The sequence below is a fragment of the Vulpes lagopus genome, chromosome 7 (genome assembly GCF_018345385.1).
Source record: "Vulpes lagopus strain Blue_001 chromosome 7, ASM1834538v1, whole genome shotgun sequence".
Lineage (NCBI taxonomy): Eukaryota > Metazoa > Chordata > Mammalia > Carnivora > Canidae > Vulpes > Vulpes lagopus.
In genome coordinates, this window is record NC_054830.1 from 112,863,277 (window position 1) to 112,882,233 (window position 18,957).

At 37.5% G+C, this 18,957-nt stretch overlaps 1 protein-coding gene across 2 annotated transcripts in view; it reads right to left on the bottom strand.

The window, feature by feature from the left end:
* The window catches only part of CDC42SE2 (CDC42 small effector 2), a 162,721-nt gene that overhangs the window by 114,321 nt on the left and 29,443 nt on the right, over nucleotides 1-18,957 (bottom strand). The window contains exon 1 of one of the 2 annotated variants that reach the window (XM_041761791.1): nucleotides 7,621-7,747. The exons of the other annotated variant lie outside the window; for it this stretch is intronic. The gene's annotated coding sequence lies outside the window, so the exon portion shown is untranslated. Of the gene's footprint in view, nucleotides 1-7,620; nucleotides 7,748-18,957 lie in introns of those variants that run through there. 2 annotated transcript variants of the gene reach the window in all.

An 18,957-nucleotide genomic window follows, 5' to 3' on the forward strand; every position in this document is an offset into this window, starting at 1 on the left:
GAGACAGAGAGAGAGAGAGAGACGGAGACACAGGCAGAGGGGGAAGCAGGCTCCCTGCGGAGAGCCTGTGGGACTCCATCCGGGATGCCAGGGGCCAAAGCCCGCTGAGCCACCATCCCCCAGGACCACACCATTTAAAATTGAAACCACCCCAACCCTTTTTCTTTTCTTTCCATGACGCTTTAAACCTTACAACAATCTTTATTATTTATTTATATTGTATGTTTATCTTTTAATGCATGTCTTCCCCAATACAAGATGGAATTCCCTCCGTTCTGTTCAGCTGAGGTACCCCAGCACATAGGGTAAATGAAAAAAAAAAAAATGTTTACATCCACTGAGATGATAAAAAGTGCAAGAAAAAAGACCAATCTTTTATTTTAAATTTGCTCTTGGTCCCAACCTATCAGTTAACCATAGATCCTTATCTACATTATAATATAAGCATTCTAATTTTATAGTTACCCTGAGTACAGTGAAAACTTGACTTTAATACAGTTTTTCTGACCAGGGATATCCTGGTATCCTAGTTCACTAAATAGGAATAACCTAATAAAGTAGAGGAAGCTTTCTGGCTTGAAATTCAAAGCCATATTGATTCTAAAAATTTCCTAGGGGAAAAAAAAACAAAACAGGAAATCCCTACAACTGCATGTGAATCTATAATTACCTCAAAATTAAAAGAAATGTAGGATGCTAAAACAAAACAAAACAAAAAAACCCCCAGAAAATCCCTAAACTTAATATATGTTTGTAACCCTTCATTTGAATCACAAATGTAGTCATTTTGTGTGAATGCCTTAAAAGTAACATTTCCTATCATTTATTCATAAAGGTTAACATTCATTATATGAACATTTTGTTTTCAGGTTTCCCCTATGTTTATAATACATCATATGCAATTGAATACCCTGATAATATCTAATTCAGTTGCTACAGCTCTCTTGCCACTAGAAAAAAAAAATTAATTAAGAATACAATTCTTGGGGATCCCTGGGTGGCTCAGCAGTTTAGCGCCTGCCTTCTGCCCTGGGCGTGATCCTGGAGTCCCAGGATAGAGTCCCACATCAGGTTGCCTACATGGAGCCTGCTTCTCCCTCTGCCTGTGTCTCTGCCTCTCTCTCTCTTATGCATAAATAAATAAAAATCTTTACCAAGAAATGATCCCCAACAAAACTAAGGGTACATTTGTGTCATAACAGATGGAAACATTAACACCAACCACAATAAGCTTATGTTTGTCTATCCTTACTCATGACCTTACATAGTTGCCACATTGACCTGGTTCTGCAATCTTTACTTAGTTAAATATATTTTCCTTTCAACACATAAAAGCACATGAATTTTTCCTGGAAGTATGGTATTAATATTTTTAAATCACTTTCCAAAATGTAGTACCAGCTGTTTCTCACATGTAGGAGAGATGGTGTCTGGCATCAGAGTCTGGCGTTGAAACTCTGCTACATAATTAGCTGGGTGACCTTGAGCAAGGTTCTTGATCTTTCAAATTGTGTCTTTTCTTCTAATTTAATGGGACCATAGTAGTACTTACCTCCAAGAATTGTTGTGAGAAATCCACAAGAGAACTCAACCAAAGTTCTTAGCCTTGGGCCTTGCACATGCTAAATGCTAGTAAATGCCAGCTACTATCATTACACAAGCATATAATTAAGCTCATTGCCCTATATTTTTATGCTGAGAAAATGGCTCATAATAGGACCCAAATGGGATGGTTTGAGCTCTACATCAAGATAGTATAATATGCAATTAAATAAACATTCTTAAAGAGGCACTAACATGTCTTCTACCACCACCATGTGCCAGGCACTGTTCTAGGTAAAAAGGAAGCTAAGAGAAATAAGGCCCAGACCTAGAATAAATAGCTTTACAGTTGAATGACAAAAGACATATGGTTAGCAAATAGCTACTTTCAAAGTAGTATAACCATACATCCTGGTTTGTCTGGGACACCCCTTATCCTGTCTTAATAGATTTTTGTGCCTACTTTCATTCTCATTGTGTCCTGGTTTTGGCAATAAATTATGTGATCACCCCTAACCAGAAGTACGTGTGGTGTGCTCAGAATACAGAGAAGGAACCATCAGTTCTGTGTAAAGCTATTGAGACTTACATTGCTCCTTGAAAGGAACATTTAAAGTGGCCAAGTGGTCCAAAAGGAGGAAAGGCAGAAGGAAGATTTCATTTTTATTATTTCAAGTCAAAACCACAAAGCATTTGTATACTTATTAATAAAGTTAGTAAATCATCTTGACCAATGGTACATGAAATAGTGATTTTGTACTTTTTCCTAAAGATAGCAACACTGCAAGACACAAACAATATAACATGTACTCACTTATTTATACAATAAATATCAATTAAACATCTATTATGTACACATGGTCTGTCTTGGATGTGATAGAAGATAAAAAAAATTTTATAAGACACAGTTAAGCAGCATAAAACCTACTGGCAAACATCAAATACCTTAGCTGACAGTCAACATGATAATGAGATATAGAACACATGAAGTGTGATTTGGAAAGATCGAGAAAAATCAGGAAACATCTGAAACTTATTGAGAAAGGAGAAAATGACTAATTCAGAGGAGTATATAATCTATGGTCCTTTCTGTGACAGAGCAGTCAAAGGTAGAAGAACATAGGTCAAACTTGGCTTCACACTTTTACCCAGAGCTGCCCCTTGCTGTTCATCAAACCACAAATATTCACTGAATGCCTGCTGTTTGCCAGGTAGCATACCAAGTGCTGTGGGAAAACTTGGTATAAAGCATGGTCCTTGTCCTTAATGAAATGTCATACAGCAACATTTGAATAATTAGACACAGCCTTATGAATGCAGTGGAGGGGATCACTGAGGTCTGTATTGTCAGAGAAGGTCTCTTAGAGGGAAAGGAATTTGAGGTGGGTCTCTGGGAAAGAGGGAGTAGATCAGTGTTTTCTGTTTATTGCATACCTATGGTGGTATGGGGGATAATTTTAGGTGATACACTTAACAGGAGCAGGGGTGGAGTGGGCAAGCATGTGGAGAGGTAGTTTGGGGTACATGCAGCTCCAACACATAGCCTGAGATGTCTAGTTGACCATTGCACAATGCAGGGTTAAAGACACAGTTGAAAATCCATGTTTAATTTTTGACTCTCCACAAAATTAACTAATAGCCTACTGTTGACCAGAAGTCTTACCTATAGCATTAATGGTCAACTAACACATATTTCTTTGGTTTTTATATATAGAGAGAGCATGAGCAGGGGGAAAAGGGGCATAGGGAAAGGGAGAGAGGGAATCTTAAGGAGGCTCCACACTCAGCTCAGAGGCTGACACGGGGCTTGAGATCATGACCAAGAGTCCAAAGCTTAACCGACTGGGCCACCCAGGCACCCCATAAAACACTTATTTTGTATGTCACATGTATTTATAATGTATTCTTAGATTTCAGTAAGCTTGCGAAAAGAAAATGTTATTATGAAAACCCTAAGGAAGAAAAAAAAATCCTAAGGAAGAGAAAATATATTTGTAGTACTGTACTATATTTATTGAAAACAATCCATCAATAAGCAGACCCACACAGTTCAGTCCCATGATGTCCAAAGGTCAACTGTAATTGCATTAAAGCCCCTCAGCTCAAAACAAAAACCAAAAATAAAACAAAACAAAAATAAAAACAAATATTTGGAATTGTAATTAAAATGCCTGCCCCTGGGGACAACTAGAAAAGAAGAAAGGATCTTTCTGAGAATCATTCTGCTATTTCAGGTTAGAGATTACCAATGATTAAGAATTTCTTTTTCTTTTTTCTTTTTCTTACAGTTAACATGTATATATGGCAGGTAATTCAGATTTTTCACATAGGATAGTGAGAAGAGTTCCCTTGGTACATTTTTTAATGTTAAAATGTAATGAAAATGTTAAAAATGACTCAGCTGTAAGAAACCTCTCAAGTAAACAATAGTAGCAATAAAGAAAAACGGGATGTGGCACTTAAGAGAGCACAAAGTTTGACCAACAAAACTTCAGTAACTAGCATTTAATGAAAGGTGAGTTCTCAGGAAGAGCAAGGGCCACAGTGGATTTTGAGCGTAGTACTGGCAGACTGGTATATGAGAGTGGGGAAAGAATCCAAAAGGCAGGTAACCGAGAGACTGAGGTCCACACTGTGCTGGGAGGAACCTGCACCTTGAGGAAGCTCCTTGGCTCAGAGAAATCATTATAATTTGCCCCAGTGACCTGTTAGGAAGCCATTCTCTGCAATTTACTAGGGCTTCAGCAAGAGGAGACATGGAAGCTCCAACATACCTCAAAATGTCTGGACACTGCTACCCTTCAAACAGGTGGGACAGAAATGTTACAGTTTCACCTAACACACTTAACCTTAGTGTTGCTTTCACAAAGAAAGTTTATGATGAGTAAGATTTGAGGGTAAAATCGGAAGAAAGAGAAAGCAGCACAAAGTAATCTTTCACGTCCCACCCTCCATTCCTTCCCTGGCAAGTGTTACTGCCTGAGAGTAATACAGCTCTTGCTTTTGTCCCTGTGACTACCAAAGCTAAGTAGCTGGGAGACTTCTGATATTTTGCTTTGTGCCACTGTGGTGGGGTACATGCCCTACATAATCCCCAGGACTACAGTGGGCAGACTGCAGAAAATGTACCACCCACACCCCCCGACCCCCCATATGCTGTTCTCTCATTCCTGGAACCTGTGACTGGGACAAGATACTCCCATAATTATGTTATGTTATATTTCATAGTTGACCTTAAAAGATTATTATTTAGGTAAGCCCCATTTCATTTAAGTGCAAGAGCACTTAAAGTAGAGACTCATCTACCACTAGTGGCAGAGGGAGAATTCAAAGAAAATCAAAGCAAAAAGAAAGTAAATCAAATCGATATGAATTGAATTCAAATTTAAAAAGACTTGATAAGCCATTGCCAGCTTGAAAATGGGATATGCAGCACCTGACAAGGAATACAGTCTGTCTCTAGAAGCAGGGAATGGCCCCTGGTGGACAGCCACAAGGAAACAGGGACGTAAATCCTATACCCACAAGGAGCATGAATACTAAGAACAACAATAATGTACTTGAAAGCAGATTTTTCTCTCATAGTCTCCAGATGAGAGCTCAGGCTTGCTGGCACCTTGATTTCAGCCATGTGATAACTGTGAGCAGAGAATTCAGCAATGACATGCTGGACTTCTGACCTACAGATTATAGGAGCTAATAAATGGGTGTTGTTTTAATCCACTAATGGTAATTTGTCACACAGCATTAGCAAAGAAACCACCTTTGCTGAATTAACTCTTTTCTAGACAGGCTGTGAGGTGGCCTTCCAGGTTCAAGAGTGTATCTTAGTTTCCATTCTACTGTCAATCCATAAGACAAATGGATCAATACTCAGGCATCAGTAAACAACTGTTGGTCATTTATGATTACATGGGGGTGTGGATAACCATGGGAAGACTGGAATTCCAGATAATTTGGCATATGAGAGACTTAAATGTTATTTTCATTTAGGTGACAAAGAACATAGAACCTTATTTTGAAGTAACAGGCTGGTAAGACCTCACAACTGTGGGTGTTATTAGAGTTTCTGGTAGCATATGGTGCTAGTCTCTGAAAAGGAAAGGTAGACGAGAGTGTTGTCTAGTAGAAAGACAATGACCTCTAAAGTCAGGTACATATGAGTAAGTTTCATTGAGAGTAGCTGTCTGATCATGGGCTTTGAGCCCCAATCTACCTATATTAGAATAGGAATAACACCTATCTAGTAAGATTTGGGGAGAATTAAATGAAACAGGTCATGTAAAATCTCAGTGCCTGCAGCACAGTAGACTATGAATTAATTTGTCTCCTCTATTGGAGTGGAAATTTTCTCACATCTTCCTTGCGGTGTTTTTAAAGTACAAGAAACTAAATTATAGCATATACCAGAGTAATGCTATCTTACAGAAATATAATGCATGCCACACATGTAATTTTAAACTTCCTAGTCGCTACATGAAAAAAGTCAAAGTAAGCATATAAAATTAGTTTTAATAATATACTACCTATGTACATAAAATATGTTAAAAGATACTGTCATTCCAACATGCAACCAACATAAAATTATATTAATGATGTATCACACTTTTCAAACTAAGCCTTCAAAGTTGTTTATTTTTTTATACTTATAGCACAACTCGTGTTACTTTTTTTCAAAAAGATTTTATTTATTTTATTCATGAGACACAGAGAGAGAGAGAGAGAGAGAGAGAGAGAGAAAGGCAGAGACACAGGCAGAAGGAGAAGCAGGCTCCACGCAGGAAGCCTGATGCGGGACTCCAGGATCATGCCCTGAGCCAAAGGCAGATAGATGCTCAACCACTGAGCCACCCAGGCATCCCTATAGCCATGTTTCAAATGCTCAATAGCAACACATAGCTAATGGTTACAATACTGAGGAGCTCAGTACTAGATCTCTAAACAAATATCTCAAAATATTCTACTTTATTCTTTGTTCATTCTAAAATAAACATGAATAGGTGATAAACAGATAATTATAAATACATGAGGACACACATGCATATACATCACACCCTGGTACATATCAAACCCAGATGTTTTTTTCTTTTTTTAACCATCAGTTCTTAATTACAGTGAGCTACACTTCAATCAGAGGACTAAGGTAGAAGTGGTACATGGCTTTCTAATTTCAAATCCCAAAAATACTACAAATCCCAACTACATAGCCAATGCAAAGTAAGACCAGGCAACCAGGATAGCTAGATCAAAACAAAATTCTATCTTGCACAAAAGAATACAGGTTGGTTCTTATAGTAACTTTAGTCAAGGATTACATATTTATTTTCTTCACTTTTCCTTTGAAGAGGCTAGACTAGACCTTTGGATTCCACATAAGCTTGTTTTTTCTTTCTACCATTTCTTTCAATATCTCCATTACTGAGAATGAGGACTAAAGCATATTAGAAATGGTGGGAAATAAGAGTCACACACAGCAGCCACCTAAAGTCACATAGAAAATCTGTAATTTTCAATCTTCTCAATCCCCATCCCAGGATCTTCAATCCACTAGAGTGGATACACTTAGAAACACACACACACACACACACACACACACACACACATCCAAATACACTTAACATGTGTAATAATACAAGATGGAATGCTGAAAGAGACTGAGAAATTCCAAAAAACACATCATGAATATATGTAAGAATAAAATCCCTATCAGTGGGGATAAGGGAAGGTTTCCTAGATAAGTATCCAACATGAGAGGTTTTAAAAAATGGTCTTTAAAGAATGGTTAATAGAGCTCGATGTAATTCAACAGATAATATGCTGTCTACCAACTGTGCAGCAGGTCCCATAGTGGAAATTGAGTAATGAACTCTGCACTTAAGCTGTTGGGATGGGGACTGAGAATTGTGGAAGACAAAGAAAAATCAGCTATGGATTCTAACAGCTCTTTGCACTGTCCATCTCTTCTGACTGCATGCTACCTCTGAAGTCTTCCCAAGTTCTACCTCTTGTACCCACAAACAACTTTTTGCTTCTTCTCTGTTTCTGACCCTGCATGTATAATATAACTCTTGGTCTTACCTTGTTCTGGCTGTGAGATGAGCGTTTCATCTCTGACCTCTGCCCTGTAGCCACATGCAGACCCTGCTTACCCTTGGTCTGGCTCTAGCTCTAACCAGGAAGCTGCTGAATTAAGAAGCTGCCACCACAGCTTCCGGCTCCAGCATTACTATAGTGTGAGGAGGAAGTTGGGCACAGTTGCTAAGTATTATCATAGAGATATCTCTGGCAGAGGGCATTTGATTTAGCCTGTAAGGATCCAGAAAGGATTCCAAAAGGAGCAGATGCTTGAGAGGGATTATCCAAAAATGAGAGGAAGGATCAGATTGTTTTGCAATAGAACAAAATGTATGAAATCAGGGAGAGATGGGAGCATGACACCTTTACACAATGAGGGAACGAATGCAGAGTCAGAGAATGGTGCTTGTGGGCATGGAGAGGAAATGATGCTGTACCTACAGAAAGATACTATGTAGTACTAAGGAGTTTGGCTTTATATAGGAGATGATAATAATTAGCACAAAAGGGCAAAATGCATGAACCATATTAAGAATAAAGTTTATGTATATGGCCATATCATTAAAGTATCACATATAACCTTTGAACTTCAAAATATTCCTGCTTCAATTACTTCCTTGATAAACTCCATACAGCATTTGTTCATAAAGGATGGTATGTGAAAACTTGAAATGGAATTTATAGTATCTATATGGTTATTTTATGCTCATCTGTGTGCTTCTAATAAATCATCAGTATATTGTGGAGGTTGACTTTTTCCTGGTTTATTTTCCATTAATATGAACAATTTTGTATTAACTAGAGTTATCTCCTTAGGAACAATTGCTCACATGTGGGCTTCAATGGGCACTGTCAATTATATGAGTTATTCTGCTATTCATGTATCATCCCCAAGACAAATTTTTTTATTTTTCTCTTTTCTCACAATGAAGCATTACACATTCTGCTCTACTAAAAAGTAGGTTAAATGCAAAGAGGAAAACTATAAAAATATCTTAAAAGAGGTTGATGCCTTAAAGGAGAAAGGAAATTAACTTTTTTGAAGGGGGGATATTAACATTTTGACCATTTGACAATTTCATGGTAATTTCTTAAATGGAAAAAAGATGAAAGTTTTTTTTAAAGAAATTACTATCTTTAGTAAAAAGAATGATCTCCATGGTGATTTCTTGCTATAGAAAAGTAAAAAGAACTAAAGGGGGCTTATTATAGCTTTTTGCTCCAGGTAAGACCTGCCCACCAAGAAATAATTTCAGTCCTATTTCCATATGCTATTAACTAATAAACTGTCAATCAATCAGACAAATATATAAAGTATTAAAATAAGTCATCTATTTGTTAAGAATTCTGATAAATGGCTATAGTGCTATTCACCATTTCTTCACTTGTTTTTAATAGTTTTATTGCATCTGTATATTCTTTAAAAGCACATTTTAAAAAAATTAATGGACTTCTTTTTAGTAGTTTTAAGTTTACAGAGAGTTCCCACACAGCCCTCATCCTCCCAACCTATTATTAACATCTGTCATTAGTGTAGAATGTTGTTATGATAGGCTTTTTTTTTTTAAGATTTTTTATTTATTCATGAAAGACACAGAGAGAGAGGCAGAGACATAGGCAGAGGGAGAAGCAAACTCCATGCAGGAAGCCCAATGCGGGACTCAATCCTAGGACTCCAGGATCACACCTAGAGCCAAATGCAGACACTCAACCACTGAGCCATACAGGTGTCCCATGATAGGTAATTTTTTTTTTCATGATAGGTATTTTTTAAACAAAGTTTTAAACTTCTCTCTACAGCTCTTGGATATTTTCTGTTAAGTTTATTCCTACAGACTTGATATTCTTTTTTTTTTTTTTTTAAGATTTATTTACTTGGGAGAGAGAGAGAGAGCATGTGAGTGCACACACATGCAGGCGTGAGATAGGGGACTGACAGAGGGAGAGAATCGTAAGCAGACTCCTCACTGAGCACTGAGCCCCACCAGGGCTCAGTCTCAGGACCCATGAGATCATGACATGGGCGAAAACCAAGAGTCAGAGCTTAACTGACTAAGCGACTCAGGTGTCTCTGATATTCTACAATATTACTGCAAATAGTTTCTTCTTTTTTTTTTTAAAGAATTTTATTTTATTTAAATTTATTTATGATAGTCACAGAGAGAGAGAGAGAGGCAGAGACACAGGCAGAGGGAGAAGCAGACTCCATGCACCGGGAGCCCGACGTGGGACTCGATCCCGGGTCTCCAGGATCGCGCCCTGCGCCAAAGGAAGGCGCCAAACCGCTGCGCCACCCAGGGATCCCTAGTTTCTTCTTTTAAATTACATTTTCTAGATATTTGGTGCCAGCATATAGGAATGAAACTTTTGTCTTACATCTGACATCATATTAATTTGTGCATTATTTGGGGTTTTCCATGTAAATAGAATCAACTGCAAATATTGACCATCTTACTTCCTTCTTGCCAAACCTTATGCCGCCACAGCAATTAGAACATCCAGTGTAAGATTTAATAGAAAAGATTACCTTTCTCTCAATCTCATTTTTAAAGAGAATACTTCTAATATTTTCTCACTTAGTATAATGTTTGCTCTAGGTTATGTATAAATATCATTTATCACATAAAGGAAAATGAGGAAGTAGACCCAACATATATGTAATTGGTATATTATTGGTATTCTCAAAAGTATGCATCCCCCATACAAAGGAGCATCTTAAGTACTTAAGAACATAAATCAGGAAAACTTTTTCTCCATATTAAAGGTAATTTACCTTTGACTCTACTATGAACCAACCAACATGAGACATAACCTAGCAAAAAAGTTACTGAGTATCAAAGATAAAGAAAGAAAACTTTGGTGTGCCAGATAAAAGTTTAAGTCACAATGACTGTTTCAGATTCCTTCCTAGCCTTGCTTAGAAGACAGTAAAATAGTGTCCTCAAAGAACTCAAAGTCCTCAAGGAAAGAAAGTGTGACTCAAAAATTTTATGCCCAGTAAGTTACTACTCAGAATTATACTTCTGAACATGGAGGAATCCAGGGAATTCTTCAACAAACTACTTGAGGATTTACTTTCAGACAACTGAGAGATAAATGGAGACACTTTGACAAAAGGACAAAGTATGCAATATTGAATTCATTTAGCTATGAAAATAGAACAAAAGTTTATGGTTAAAGAAAAACATAAATGTCACAAACTAACGTTAAAGTAATGCTACCTTTAACAAAAGTCAGCACAGGAAATTTTAAAAAAGGTATAGGCTCAAACAATACATATGAAAAAATTCATCTGGCATCAGTATTTTTAAAAATCTTTTCAGGTGGGATGCCTGGGTGGCTCAGCGGTTGACCATCTGCCTTGGGCCTAGGGTGTGATCCCAACATCCGGGATGGAGTCCCACATCGGGCTCCTTGCAGGGAGACTGCTTCTCCCTCTGTCTATGACTCTGCCTCTCCCTGTGTGTGTCTTTCATGAATAAATAAGCAAAATATGTATTTTTTAAATCCTTCCAGGAGATTCTAGTATGCAGCAAAATTTAGGAACAACTACCCGATAGAAATCATGACAGTCACTTTCCTGTTTACGCTTCAGCTGTCCATGGTAAATACAGAAAACACTGTTAACTTCCACCAGTCTCAGGACTATTGAACAAGGAGATAGCAGTGGTAACAATCTTTATGTTAAATTGTGTATGAGAAAAAAGTATTTTTTTCTTCTTGTTATGACACATTGTTTTAACATACAGTCTCAGCAAGAACAGGCTGTTCTTGACTATGAATGTTGCCAATTGTTATAGAAGTCATTAACAAAGTTTACATTGAATAAATCCAGCCAGGATACTCTGAACCCAGAACATCCATAACAATGATGGAGACTGACAAAAGAACAGTCAGCATGGTACAGACCCAAAACAAATACATTAAAAAACAAAACAAAACAACTCAGAAATAATCACCTGTAAGCTCTGGTATCCAGAAATATCCACCATATTCAAGAATATTTTGGAGGAACAGGGGACTAATAGAGCCTTGACTTTTCTTTCCTGTACCTAAAATGTTCTTATTCCATGGTGGGTTTGCTCATCAGCCTATTTGCTTGTCTGGGGTTTTGCCTATAGAAGCAGCAAGATCTATTCCAAATATTTGTTGTTGTTGTTGTTGTTTTTAATTTTTTTTTATTTATTCATTCATGAGAGACATGCTGAGAGAGAGAGGCAGAGACACAGGCAGAGGGAGAAGCAGGCTCCATGCAGGGAGCCCTGATGTGGGACTCAAGCCCAGGTCCCCAGGATTAGGCCCTGGGCTGAAGGCAGCGCCAAACCGCTGAGCCACCCGGGCTGCCCCTATTCCAAATATTTGTATCAACCCACCAGGCTGGCTCAATTCTGAGCCATTGGTAGTCAATAACTTTGTTTTTCTCCTACATTTTCTCTGTATACTATTGGAATAGCTCCTACCATCCCTCATGACGGCTGCCCCTGTAATTCTAAATCAGCTTTAGCCATAAAGAATACACATTCACATGTATGTTTGTTTTTCTAGTAGAAAAACTACCTAGTTTCCTTTCTGGAGTGAATCTAACTTTTCAGAGTGACTTGCATACTTTCACATTTTGAGAACTAGTGGATCTTGCTGCTGTGACCTAACCCCTCAGGACTTGCATTTCTCAGCAGCCCCTCTTGCTCCTGGGATCATGGAAACCTGTGGCCACTCACTCACCCGAGGTTAGCAGACACCTTGGGCTTCTGCCTCCCTGGGACTTAAGATACCAGGCCCAGTCCAATTTCCGTTTTTTAAAATGTTTTGGGGCACCTGTGTGGCATGGTCAGTTAAGCGGCTGACTCTTGGTTTCAGCTTAGGTCATAATCTCAGGGTCCTGAGATCCAGCCGCACAGAGGGCTCTGTGCTCAGTAGGGAGTCGGCTTGAGATTCTCTCCCTCTGCCTCTTCCTTCATTTTCTCTCTCTCTCTTAAATAAATAAATAAATAAATAAATAAATAAATAAATAAAATAGTTTTAAAAAGAGATAACATCCTTTCTATGCTTAAAATGAATGTTTTCTGTAGTTGTAAGTGCAGCCTTTTCTATATTGCATTAAGTCAAGCTTGCAAATTATATTGCTTAAATTTCCTTACCCTTCTGTTTTTTATGTCTATTTATTTTATCAGTTTCAAAAGAAATCCAATCATGAAATGGGCAGAAGACATAAACAGAAATTTCTCCAAAGAACATATACTCATGGACAACAAGCATGTGAGAAAACGCTCTGCATCACTTGCCATCAGGGAAATACACATCAAACCCACAATGAGATACCATCTCACACCAGTGAGAATGGCGAAAATTAAAAAGGCAGGAAACTACAAATGTTGAAGAGGTTGTGGTGAAGGGGGAACCCTCTTGCACTGTTGGTGGGAATGCAAACTGGTATAGCCACTCTGGAAAACAGTGTGGAGGTTCCTCAAAAAGTTAAAAATAGAGCTACCGTATGACTCAGCAATTGTACTACTGGGTATTTACCCCAAAGATACTGATGTAGTGAAATGCCAGGACACCTGTACCCCAATGTTTATAGCATCAATGTCCACAATAGCCAAATTGTGGAAGGATCCACAATGTCCTTCGACAGATGAATGGATAAAGAAGAGATGGTATATATATATATATATATATATATATATACACACACAATGGAATATCACTCAGCCATTAGAAAGAACGAATACTCACCATTTGCTTCGACATGGATGGAACTGGAGGGTATCATGCTGAGTGAAATAAGTCAATTGGAAAAGGACAATCATCATATTCTTTCACTCATACATGGAATATAAGAAGTAGTGAAGGGGACTATAAGGGAAAGGAGAGGAACTGAGTGGGAAAAATTATAGAGGGAGACAAACCATGAGAGACTCCTAACTCTGGAAAACAAAGGGTTGCGGAAGGGGAGGTGGGTAGGTGGATGGGGTAACTGGGTGATGGGCACTGAGGAGGGCACTTGATGGGATGAGTACTAGGTGTTATACTATATGTTGGCAAATTGAACTTAAAAACACACGTAAAAAAATATCAAAAGAGGTGGTTTAATATCACCAACTATGGTTTTGATTTAGTGTAATGTCAGTTTTATCTCTTAAGTCTATACATACTTGGAATTTTATATCTTCCTAGTGAACTAGACCTGGACCTTTTATTATTATTATTATTATTATTATTATTATTATTACTTTAAGATTTTATTTTTAAGTGATCTCTATACCCAACGTGAGGCTTGAATGCACAAGCCAGAGATCAAGAGTCACATACCCTACCAACTAGGCCAGCCAGGTGCCCCTGGACCTTTTATTATTATTAAGTGTTTTTCTATCCCTAATAGTAACTTTTCACTTTAAATCCTGATCATTCCTCTTTTTTTAAAAAAATTTTTATTTATTTATGATAGTCACACACACAGAGAGAGAGAGAGGCAGAGACATAGGCAGAGGGAGAAGCAGGCTCCATGCACCAGGAGCCTGACGTGGGATTCGATCCCAGGTCTCCAGGATCGCGCCCTGAGCCAAAGGCAGGCGCTAAACCGCTGCGCCACCCAGGGATCCCCTAAATCCTGATCATTCTTAAAGCTACATCAGTTTTTGGTTAGTATTTGTGTGGTTTAATTTCTGCCATTCTTTTGCTTTCAACTTCAAGATCTCCACTCAAAACAATGAGAGTTTACTGAATTCTAATTTGACAGCCACTTTAGTCAGCACATTGAAACTATCAGGTCCAGGGATGCCTGAGTGGCTCAGTGGTTGAGTGTATGCCTTAGGCTCAGGGTGTGATTCCAGGGTCCTGGAATCAAGTCCTACATCAAGCTCCCCACAGGGAACCTGTTTCTCCCTCTGCCTGTGTCTCTGCCTCTCTCTCGTGTCTCTCATGAATAAATTAAAAAACAAAAAACAAAAAACTATCAAGTCCACTGTTATCTGGCTTCCATTGTTGTTGTTGGGATCTAACTGTGGCTCCTTTAAAGGTATGCACTTCAGATATGAGCTCGAGAAACAGGAAGTCCAGCTCAGACAATCCAGAGCAACTGTTCCTAGATCAAAGTCCTCTTTCTCATGGACTGAGATTATGAACCTCCTGGGCTAACCGAGAAACACAAACTTGATTTATAAGCAACTTTAACTTTTTTGGACATCAGAACCTCTTCATTTTCACCAAGAATTTTTGCTTCAGAAATGAAAAAGTACTGAGATCCAGATTGGTTACCTAATTCATATGCCCTGTACAAAATGAAAACGTGAAGCTGCTTATTTAAAAATCGTAAGAAAAAAATAAACTCACAATTATATGCAGTGGGAAAAAGACAATGTCTTCAACAAAATGGCATTAGGAAAGCTGGAAAGCTATGTGTAAAAGAGTGAAACTGAACCACTCTCTTACACCATACATAAAAATAAACGCAAAATAGATTAAGGATCTGAATATGAGACCTGAAAACATAAAAATTTTAGAAGAGCACACAGGCAGCAATTTCTCTGACGTTGGCAACACTTTTGTAGATATGTCTCTTGAGGCAAGAGAAACAAAAGCAAAACACTACTGGGATTTCATAAAAATAAAAAGCTTCTGCACAGCAAAGGAAACAATCAACAAAACTAAAAGGCAACCTAAGAAATGGAAAAAGATATTTGCAAATGACATATCCAATCAACAGTATCCAAGATATATACAGAATTTGGGATCCCTGGGTGGCGCAGCGGATTAGCGCCTGCCTTTGGCCCAGGGCGCGATCCTGGAGACCCGGGATGGAATCCCATGTCGGGCTCCCTGAATGGAGCCTGCTTCTCCCTCTGCCTGTGTCTCTCTGTGTGTCTCTCTCATGAATAAATAAATAAAATCTTAAAAAAAAAAAAAAAAGCCACAATGAGATGTCACCTCATACCTGTCGCAATGGCTAAAATAAAAAAGACAAGAAACAAGTGTAGGAAAGGACGTGAAGAAAAAGAAACCCTCATGCATTGTTAATGGGCATGCAAACTGGTACAGCTACTAGGGAAAATAGTATGTAAGTTCCTGAAAAAAGTAAAAATAGAACTGCTCTATGAGCCAGTAGAGTATTGTAGAGCCAGTAAATACTACTGAGTATTTACTCAAAGAATATGAAAATAACTAATTTGAAAAGATACATGTGCCCCTATGTTTGCTGCAGCATTATTTATAATAGCCAAATTACAGAAATAGCCCAAATGTCCACCAACTAATAAATTGATAAAGAAGATGTTGTATATATATAAATAAATACAATGGAAAAATATATACAATGGAATATTACTCAGCCATAAAAAGAATAAAATCTTGCCATTTGTCACAACATGGATGGAGTCAGAGAGTATAATACTAAGTGAAATAAGCCAGTCAGAGAAAGACAAGTGCCATATGATCTCACTCATATGTGGAATTTAAGAAACAAAACAAATAACCAAAGGTAAAAAATAAAAGAGAGAGAGAAACAAACAAACAAAAAAACAGACTCTTAACTCTAGAGAACAAACAGATGGTTGCCAGAGGGAAGGTAGGTGGAGGAATGGATGAAATAGTTAATGGGGATTGAGAGTACACTTAATCACAATGAGCGCTGAGTAATGTACAGAATTATTGAATCACTATATTGTACAACTGAAACGAACACTGTATTTTAACAACACTGGAAAATAAACAAATAAACAAATAAGAATATCAAGACAGCAGTTGCAAAATGTTAAACCAAGTTTAGGATTCTTCTGAACCTGTAAACCTGTGTGACTTCACAAGTTGCACATCCATGAAGCTGGCCTGAGTGAGACAGACTCTGCTTGCTGATGTGCTCTATTACTCTTTGGCACAAACAGAGCCATTTGTTGCATTACGACTTCAATGAAATTCAAAGGAAAAGAAAGCTGACCACAGGAAAGGAATCCTAAAACTTTAGAAAGAAATTGATAACCTTCTTGCAAACATACACAGCCTTTTTCTAGAAAGTATATATAAACAAATGAATTGTTACAACTCTCAGCTATTGATTTCAGAAGATAACTCAACCCTAATTGTACTAAGTAAGCAGAAGTGTGAGAGTGAAAAGACTCATTTACTACAACTATGAATTTAGAAGAGGGTGTACCGAGGCAGAAGGAAGAAAGAATCCAAAATTGAATTCTGTTTTCTGAACATTTATCTATAACTAACACCCATCCTTTAGATTTCAGTGTGAAAACAATAACTTAGAGGAAATAAAGGCATACTAGCAAGGAAACTGTAGTGGTGGGATCTGTGGAATGTTGGAGTATCAAAGCGAATTAAAATTCAGATATCTAATAAGATACCACGCTTTCAGTAGGTTAGACAAATAAAAAGCAATAATATTATTCATTCATTCATTCATTCAACAAATGTTTATTGAGTGCCTACTATATGTCAAGTAGAGAGATAGTAAAAAATAAGATTGAATATATATGCACTGGAGATTAGTGCTAAAGAGAAAAAATGGGTAAAAGAAATATGGAGCAAAGAGGAATTGAAATATTATTTTATAAATTTTAAAGATTTTATTTATTTGAGTTGTGCCAAGAGGTAGATAACATTGCTGCTTGTGAAGGGACTGGCATTACACCTCGCTGCTGGACACAGATGAGAACTTCTGCCAAGATTCAGCAGTTCAGCTATGATCTGTGACTTTGGGGATGTCCTCAGGGGCAGGTCCCCTGTCCCTGAGGGTCATAAGGGATAGGGAGGAAGACAATTATGAGGAGAGGGCAGGTGATACTGTCGAGGAAGGATGTGTGGACTCTCTCTCTCTCTCTCAAATAAATAAAATCTTTAAAAACAAAAAAAGAAATCAGATGTACAGTTTGAGAGATAATCAGGCAAAAATATAGATAAAAAGAAAGGTAAGAAGTAGAGAAACTCAATACTGCTATGTTTATGAAGGAACAGAATGGAAAAGTAGTTTATATACTCTGCTAAGCATAACATAATAAAAATCCATAAGATAGGGAAGCCTGGGTGGCTCAGGGGTTGAGCATTCTGTCTTCTGCTCAGGGCGTGATCCCAAGGTTTGAGATCAAGTCCCACATCGGGCTCCTTGTAGGAAGCTTGCTTCTCCCTCTTCCTCTGCCTATGTCTCTGTCTCTCTCTGTGTGTCTTTTGTGAATAAATAAATAAAATCTTTTTTAAAATCCATAAGATAAATTTTGAAATTCAGAAAAATGTTGCATAAAACAGAGAAAAGTTTAAAGTCTGTAACTAAGCCTATAAGAAAGAAAAATTCATAGGTGCCAGAAATAAAAGATAATTCATTTCTGGAGTGGGAAATGTATTAAATGCTACTAAGGCAAATTACTGGATACAACTGTTAACACTAAGAGCTGGAGGCTGGGGTGTAATAATCTTAGGAGAACATAACAGCTTTGGCCCTTTCAAAGAAGAGATATGGAACTGATACTTCCTATAAAAAGAAATGACCTGTGGGAGAGTTTCCCCTCTGGGTAGACAAACTGTCAAATCAGAGAAACATCAAGGAAGTTTGCTCTGAACAGGACTCTGGGATAGAGATCTCCACTCCCCCACTGAAAAACAAAACGTAAAGTTAAGCTTGTCTCAGATGTGGAATCTGATTTTATTCTACCCCTATGGTGAGAGAACTCTCAGTCTAGTCATTAATATTAATACTGGTGCTGGATGCCAGTGAAAAACACTTAGAGTGCGGGGCAGTAGCAAATCCGAAACTGCTCTATAGGGATACTTCTTCAAAAACGATCACATGAATTTTGTACTCGAGGTTCCCAATAAAAAAGGCAAATCTGCTCAAGATCCACAATAAAAAATGACAAAACATCTACATTATGTCCGCAAAAACCCAAAAAACAGGAGAATAAGGAGCTCTGAGAACTTAGTTACAAAGAAATATTTCTGCAAAATATTTCCTTTCAAATTATTAAAAAGATGAAATAAAATAAAATTTAAAATTATTATTAATAGTAATAATGAATTTTTAAAAGAAAAATATTAAAGAAAAACAGGAAACAAAATTACAGGATAATACATATAAAAGACAGCACAAAATTTTGATTTAAAAATATGTAATTTCTGTGCTCGCTTCGGCAGCACATATACTAAAAATATGTAATTTCCAAAAGCACCTGACTGGCTCAGTCAGTGGAGCATGTGACTCGATCTTTGGGTTGTGAGTTCAAGCCCCATATTGGGTGTGGAGATTACTTAAAAATAAAATCTGAAATACATATCTTTCTAGAAAATAGAAAAAATATGTTTTTTCTATATATAATTTCTAGAAATGAAAAACAGTGATTTGAATTG